Raw genomic sequence first — 7,916 nt, 5'->3', positions numbered from 1 at the left:
TCCACAATGTCACGCATGTTGCCCAGAGTCGCGGTCTTTTAGGTGCGATTAATGGCCCTGCACGCTTCCTCAACATGACTCCAACGGTCAACTTACCCACTCTGAACTGGTTAGCAACCGATCGGTACCAGTCTAGAGTAGCCAGCTTCCACAGTGCAATTGCCACGCACTTCTCCAATGGCAGGGCAGCTCTCATTCTCATGTCCTAGCGCTGCAGGGCTGGGGCAAGCTCATCACACAGTCTCATGAATGTGGCTTTCCTCATGCCAAAGTTCTGCAGCCACTGCTCATCATCCCAGACATGCATCACTATGTGATCCCACCACTCAGTGCTTGTTTCCTGAGCCCAAAAGTGGCATTCCGTTATGGTCAGCACCTCTGTGAATGCCACAGGCAATCTCATGTCATAGCTACTACATTTGGCGAGATCAACGTCGCACTCCTGTTGACCTTCTAGTTTAAGGAATAACTCCACTGTCACTTGTGACATGTTGGTCAGTGTGAGCAGCATACTGGTCAACAGCTCGGGATCTGTTCCTGCAGCCCGAAATAGGCAGGCAGGGTGCACAATACACAAATTGAAAGATGGTGCCAAATGCGGATGGAAGCACAGGGATTGCTGGGATGCAAAGCAATGCATCACAGGGCATTGAGACAGGACCCAGGATGCCCCGTGTCCCTTTCTGCCTTCCCACAAGTCTTAGCGACAAAAGAGAAAGAGGTGCTCTATGGGATAGCTGCCCAGAGTGCACCGCTTCGAATAGAGTTGCAAGTGTGAACATGCTATTTCGCAGGCAGCTGTTTGTATGAACACTCAACAGCGGTTTTCCGTCAGCACTCTCTGAGCGGCACTGTAACTGTCGGGGCTATAATTTTGCAAGTGTAGACGTGCCTCAAGGTGTGGTTGGGAGAGTCAGATATTGTAATGAATCTAAGAAGCACACATCCTTTATAGGGAAAATGGATTCCTGGTTCCAAACTCCACTCCTTTAATGGCTTAAGCTCAGTTCTCATTCTTACACTTAAAAGGAGATGCTTATACATTCCCTGTTGCATGCCAGTCTTCCAAAATACTCTGCCTGAATCTGAAGAAGAGCTCTGTATAAGTGCAAAAACTTGTCTCGCTCATCAACAGAAGTTGGTCCAGTGAAAGATACTACCTCACCCACGTCTCTCTTCTGTGCCCTTGGCCAGTTTATCCCTTTCCTTCCTCTGTCCTACCCAAAATTTCCACTGTTCAAGTCTTCCCCCACAGTCCTTTCATTACCTCCTGCTTTGTTATCTCTATCTCTTTATCCTGCTTGGGGAATTTTCAATCTCTGTACTTTCCCCCTGCCTTCAGACAAGAGCATGCAGCATCTTCTTCTAGTCCCATTGTCCAAATATGCTTCACTCTGAATAAGTGGTTGAAGAGTTCTCATGATCCACCATTGTACCTTGTCTGGGAGGGACGTACTGAAAGGCTTTTCATCCATGGTGGATACACATAGAGGGACATTCATGATACAGCAATTTTAATAGCAACAGGTTAATAACATTATATCAGTATCAGAATTCATAATATGTGCATAGGGTTTCCCAAATCATCACACACCATTACAGGAGTAGAGGTATAGAAATGAAATGGAGATCATAATGATGGGGACCAAGCATGATAGAGACGGAGAGAGAAAACACTGAAGATAAGGGAACAAAAGCCAAATCAAATTAGAAAAACACCTTCAAGAGGGAGGATGATGGAGAAAAAATGAAAGAAAATAATACCGAAGAGCTAGTCGGGGAAAATATGGACACTGAAGAAAACTGGCTACAGAATGAAAAGTGGAGAATTGAGAAAGAAACTGGGAGAGAGAGATCCAGAGAGCTATAGGAAGCAATTTATTTTTTAGACCTATAAAAGCCACCATTAAAGTACAGAAACAAAACATATAAATCAAATTTTCTATAAAATTGTTTCAGATTTGGATGCAATAGGTTACACAGTTTCTTTTGGAAATGCATGCAGGTACATGCAGGCTTTGAGCAGGGGGTTGGACTAGATGACCTTCTGGGGTCCCTTCCAACCCTGATATTCTATGATTCTATTCTATGATTCTACATAATATGGCTTTTTAGTGAAGGAAGTGGCCAGTAGAGGTCACTGTTCTCTCACACTTGGGCTCTTTCTACACAATCATTTTGCATTAGATTCCAGTGTTGCTTCTGCACCACTGGAAATGCTAGCATAGATCAGCTGGCATTTTAACCACTATGTTTCCTAACTTTGCTCAGAGCAGGTCTAAATCACACGATGGTTAAAGAACTGGCAATCAGCAGCAGCCTTTCTACATCAGCATCGTTGCTACCATCAGTTGTGCTGCATGAATTGTAGTGCAATGGTAGAAAATGTAAAGAATATCTACTGTAGACAAATTATAGATGAAAATTTTTTATTAATAAAAGTGTTAAGAATGTCAGTTTTGAAGACTTTTTATGTCTGGTAGGTAAATAAAGTATCTATGAAGGAGAAGCAATAAACATTACTTATTACTATTATAATACAGAAAACTACCAGCTTTTTATAACATTTTGCAACAGACTATTCTAGAAGCACCTTATTTAATTACGTAATACTTTGCATTATTTAGATAGTGTCTGTTTGATCCATACATGCGCTCTTCCTGCCTCATGCTCTGCCTCAAGACTAACTAGCACTGCGTGCACGAACCACCCTCCGTTTCTTCTCCATCACCGAGCCCCTATCGAGAGCTCTGAAGTAGAGGGGAGGAGGGCGGGTCGTGGAGCACCCACTGGGGGACACAACTCGAAGAACCATTGTTACTGCACAAGGTGAGTAGCTTCCTCTTCTTCTTTGAGTAGTGTCCCTATGGGTGCTCCACTGTGACTCCTGAACAGTATCCCCAATGGAGGACTGGGGCTTCAGAGTCAAGTCTGTTATGGATGACACTACTATAGAGCCAAAGATGGCATTGGAAGCAGAGTCTCTAGTAATCGCATGGTGTTCTGTGAAAGTGAGCAGACACCCAACTGGGATGGGAACATTTTTAAGGAAGGTGACAGAGGTGGAAACTGATCTCGTGGAATGTGTGTGGATTCCAGATGGAGACAGCAAATTACGAGCATAATAGCAATAGTTTATACAGTTCGAGACCCATTTGGAAAATCTTTGAGTTTATCCCTGTGCCTTTTGACCTGTCCACAACTAGAGGAAGAGTTTAGGAGATTTGTCCTGTCCAAATAAAAAAAACAAAGCTCTCCTAACATCAAGCATGTGTAGTATAGCCTCCCTGTTAATTCTGGGTGTTGATTTGCAAACCCAGTTGCGTGAATACGTCCATTGTCCTTTGGATAGTCTGTAAGGCATTGAAGGAGCAAGCTCTGGGAAGACAGTCATCCAAGTATGGGTAAATCATGATCCTCAAAGTACATAGTGGAGCTGCTACTACAGAGAAGACCGTGGTGAATACTCTGGGTGCATATGAGATGCTGAACTGTACTGTACTGGTAATAGTCCTGTCCCCAAGGTAAATCTGAAGAATCATTTGTGGGATGGCTAGATTGATATATGGACGTAGGGTTACTGGAGGTCAACGGCTAAAAACCAGTCTCCCTGTTCTAGAGATGGAATAATCACTGCTAGTGACACCATCTTGATTTTTTTGTGCCTTCACATATTTAATGTTCTTATATCGAATATGGGTCCAACCTCCTTTTTTTGTGGGTGGGGGAGGAGAGAATCAGGAAATACTAGGAATAAAAGCTTTGCCTCTGAGGTGCACATCAGCTGCAACCTACAGACCTTCCACATCCCTTTGGATGTTGCCTTGCTCTTTTCCTCCATATTTGGGAAGACAACTTCTGACAGATGGGTCTTGAAGATCATTTCCAATGGGTACTCTATCCACTTCACTTTCCTCCCCACCCTCCCTGTCCCTCTTCAGGGACTCTTATCACAGGAGATTTCAGACAGGAAATAGTTGACCTGCTGTGCTTTGGGGCCATAGAACCTTAACAATCCCACCCCTGCCTCCAAAAACCTTCTCCCTACGTACCAATACCCTCCAGGTTCACTCCCAGGCTCCTTCCCTCTCCCTCAGCTCCTATGTTACCCATGACTCTCCCAAGCCTTTGCACTGCTTCTGACAGGTGCAGGAAATACAGTTCTGTATTAATATGCCTAGTAAGGAATCTATTTGTAAAAAAAAAAAAATGACCAGAACTTTGTTTTTTTTTGTAAAGTGTATATTGTTACAGACATACTGGCTGACAGATATTTTGAAATAAATTACCAAAGTAATTGAAACTGGCATAATTATATTGTTATTTTGACAAAATATGCAGAATTCTCAAATATTGTGTGTAGAATTTTTAATTTTTTGGCGCAGATTTTTTAATTTTTTGGCACAGAATCCCCCCAGGAGTAATGAGGAGGAGCTTCAACTTTAACTCCGGTTCTTTCAGGAGTTAGCCGTCAATTGCTGGCAGAAGGTGCACTTGTGTGGGATGTGAACCTCTGCAAGGCTCACAATGTAGGAACACTGTCTGTCCATAACTGGTATTGCCTCCCTGCAGGAGAGGCACCGTTTGAAACTGGGGGAGCTGGCATGCCCCTTACGGGGGGCAGTCCCTGGAACGGGCGAAAAACGGGTAAGGAAGTTTTTCCCCCTTTAAAAAAAATGAATGGAAACCCTATAAAGCTAAAAAAAAATGAACAGAAACTATAATAGGAGCTCAGAAAACTGAACTGTATCAATCTGAGGAAAAGAGAAAAGCAGACTGCTATTCGCTCCATCTCAGGTGGGGGCAGTTGAAAAGGAACTGAGGGTGATTTGCCTGTGCACTGCTGGTTAGCCTCAAGGCAGCGCACAAGGGAGGGAGAAAAAAAACCAACACAACTATGTTTAGACTAGGACTAACTAACCTTCCGGGGCCAACTAACCTTCCTTTCAGAGCTAGAGTAGTCCTCTCTCCCCCCCTACGAGGTGTGGAACCCTAGAACATGCTAAAAGCTGTTCCATTACTAGCCAAGTCATGCAGCCTGGAAGTGATATGGCTGTTTTGCTACAATACTGTTCGCAGCAGCAATACTTTGAGCTTTTGACAATTAAAACTAGTCTAGTTTTTCATGCAGGGGTCATTGCCGCTAGATGGCACTGCACTTCTGTGCACATATTTGCATATATTTAGTTAAACCACAAGTAACTGTTATAACTGTCGCTTTGCATGGATCAAATATATTTCAGTCATCCTGAGATATCAGTGCAGAGTGGTACAGCAGGGACTGGGGCACCAGAGATCAGGTACATACAACAAGCCTAGACATTAGCACTCAACTTCAGAATAAAACTTTCAGTCTCTCTGAGAAAAAGGACCCACCACAACATACCAGAAACTAATACCCAGGTAACAGAGAAGTGTCATCATTAACAGTTTTCAGAGTAGCAGCCGTGTTAGTCATTATTCACAAAAAGAAAAGGAGTACTTGTGGCACCTTAGAGACTAACAAATTTATTTGAGCATAAGCTTTCGTGAGCTACAGCTCACTTCATCGGATGCATTCAGTGGAAAATACAGTGGGGAGATTTACACACACACACACACACACACACACACACACACACACACACACACACACACACACACACACACACACACACAGAGAGAGAGAGAGAACATGAAACAATGGGTTTTATCACACACACTGTAAGAATGCAACGGGTTCTACTGAAAGGCGAACCGTCAGGCTGGAGGGAAGTTACCAGTGGAGTTCCTCAGGGATCGGTTTTGGGACCAATCTTTTTATTACTGACCTTGGCACAAAAAGTGGGAGTGTGCTAATAAAGTTTGCACATGATACAAAGCTGGGAGGTATTGCCAATTCAGAGAAGGATCGGGATATTATACAGGAGGATCTGGATGACCTTGTAAACTGGAGTAATAGTAATAGGATGAAATTTAATAGTGAGAAGTGTAAGGTTATGCATTTAGGGTTTAATAACAAGAATTTTAGTTATAAGTTGGGGACGCATCAATTAGAAGTAACGGAAGAGGAGAAGGACCTTGGAGTATTGGTTGATCATAGGATGACTATGAGCTGCCAATATGATATGGCTGTGAAAAAAGCTAATGCGGTTTTGGGATGCATCAGGAGAGGCATTTCCAGTAGGGATAAGGAGGTTTTAGTACCATTATACAAGGCACTGGTGAGACCTCACCTAGAATACTGTGTGCAGTTCCTGTCTCCCATGTTTAAAAAGGATGAATTCAAACTGGAGCAGGTACAGAGAAGGGCTACTAGGATGATCCGAGGAATGGAAAACTTGTCTTATGAAAGGAGACTTAAGGAGCTTGGCTTGTTTAGCCTAACTAAAAGAAGGTTGAGGGGAGATATGATTACTCTCTATAAATATATCAGAGGGATAAATACAGCAGAGGGAGAGGAATTATTTAAGCTCAACACCAATGTGGACACAAGAACAAATGGGTATAAACTGGCCACTAGGAAGTTTAGACTTGAAATTAGATGAAGGTTTCTAAACATCAGAGGAGTGAAGTTTTGGAATAGCCTTCCAAGGGAAGCAGTGGGGGCAAAAGATCTATCTGGTTTTAAGATTCTACTCGATAAGTTTATGGAGGAGATGGTATGATGGGATAATGTGATTTTGGTAAGTAATTGATCTTTAAATATTCAGGGTAAATAGGACTAATCCCCTGAGATGGGATATTAGATGGATGGGATCTGAGTTACCCAGGAAAGAATTTTCTGTAGTATCTGGCTGGTGAATCTTGCCCATATGCTCAGGGTTTAGCTGATTGCCATATTTGGGGTCAGGAAGGAATTTTCCTCCAGGGCAGATTGGAGAGGCCCTGGAGGTTTTTCGCCTTCCTCTGTAGCATGGGGCACGGGTCACTTGAGGGAGGCTTCTCCGCTCCTTGAAGTCTTTAAACCACGATTTGAGGACTTCAATAGCTCAGACATAGGTGAGGTTTTTCGTAGGAGTGGGTGGGTGAGATTCTGTGGCCTGCGCTGTGCAGGAGGTCGGACTAGATGATCAGAATGGTCCCTTCTGATCTTAGCATTTATGAATCACTTAAGATGAGCTATTACCAGCGGGGGGGGGGAGGGGGGGGAGAAAACCTTTAGTGGTTTTTTTTTTTAAGTGGTTCACCACTAAAGGTTTTATTCCTCCCTTCCCCCCCTCCCCGCTGGTAACAGCTCATCTTAAGTGATCACTCTTCTTAGTGTGTGTGATAAAACCCATTGTTTCGTGTGTGTGTGTGTGTGTGTGCGTGTGCGTGTGCGTGTGCGTGTGCGTGCACGCGCGTAAATCTCCCCACTGTATTTTCCACTGAATGCATCCGATGAAGTGAGCTGTAGTTCACGAAAGCTTATGCTCAAATAAATTTGATAGTCCCTAAGGTGTCACAAGTACTCCTTATCATTAACAGTGTAATCTGCTACCTTGATCTAATGAGTAGGAAAGAGAAGAGAGAAGGCTAACTGAAGGAATGCACACAGTGGTCACTCTTAAAACTTTCTAATTTTGCCTTAGATAAACTTTACCTCTGTTTTACTAGTATTCCCTATACTTAATATAGAATAGGGACCGTCTAGGGAATCCTGCAATTACTCATTACTTAGTTATCCAAGACAATCAAAAGGTTTAAGAGCAACCACTGTGTCTGGAATATTAAGACCATCACTTTTATACACACATTTTTTAATTGTTAGCCTTAAACCACGATTTCTTCTTAAAACATTTTAGTACAGACATGTCTTCTATTGGTTTTATTTCTAAACCTGTAATAACCTTTAAGATTTGAAATAAAGCATCATTTCAAATCAAAAGATACCATGAGAGAACTAGACTAAATCGCAAAAAAATGCTGTCAGTCTCAAAGTAAGACAACTACAA

This window comes from Dermochelys coriacea, chromosome 8 (genome assembly GCF_009764565.3).
Source record: "Dermochelys coriacea isolate rDerCor1 chromosome 8, rDerCor1.pri.v4, whole genome shotgun sequence".
In the NCBI taxonomy this organism is placed as follows: Eukaryota; Metazoa; Chordata; order Testudines; family Dermochelyidae; genus Dermochelys; species Dermochelys coriacea.
The sequence above is the reverse complement of the archived record's forward strand: the minus strand, read 5'-3'. Positions refer to the sequence as shown.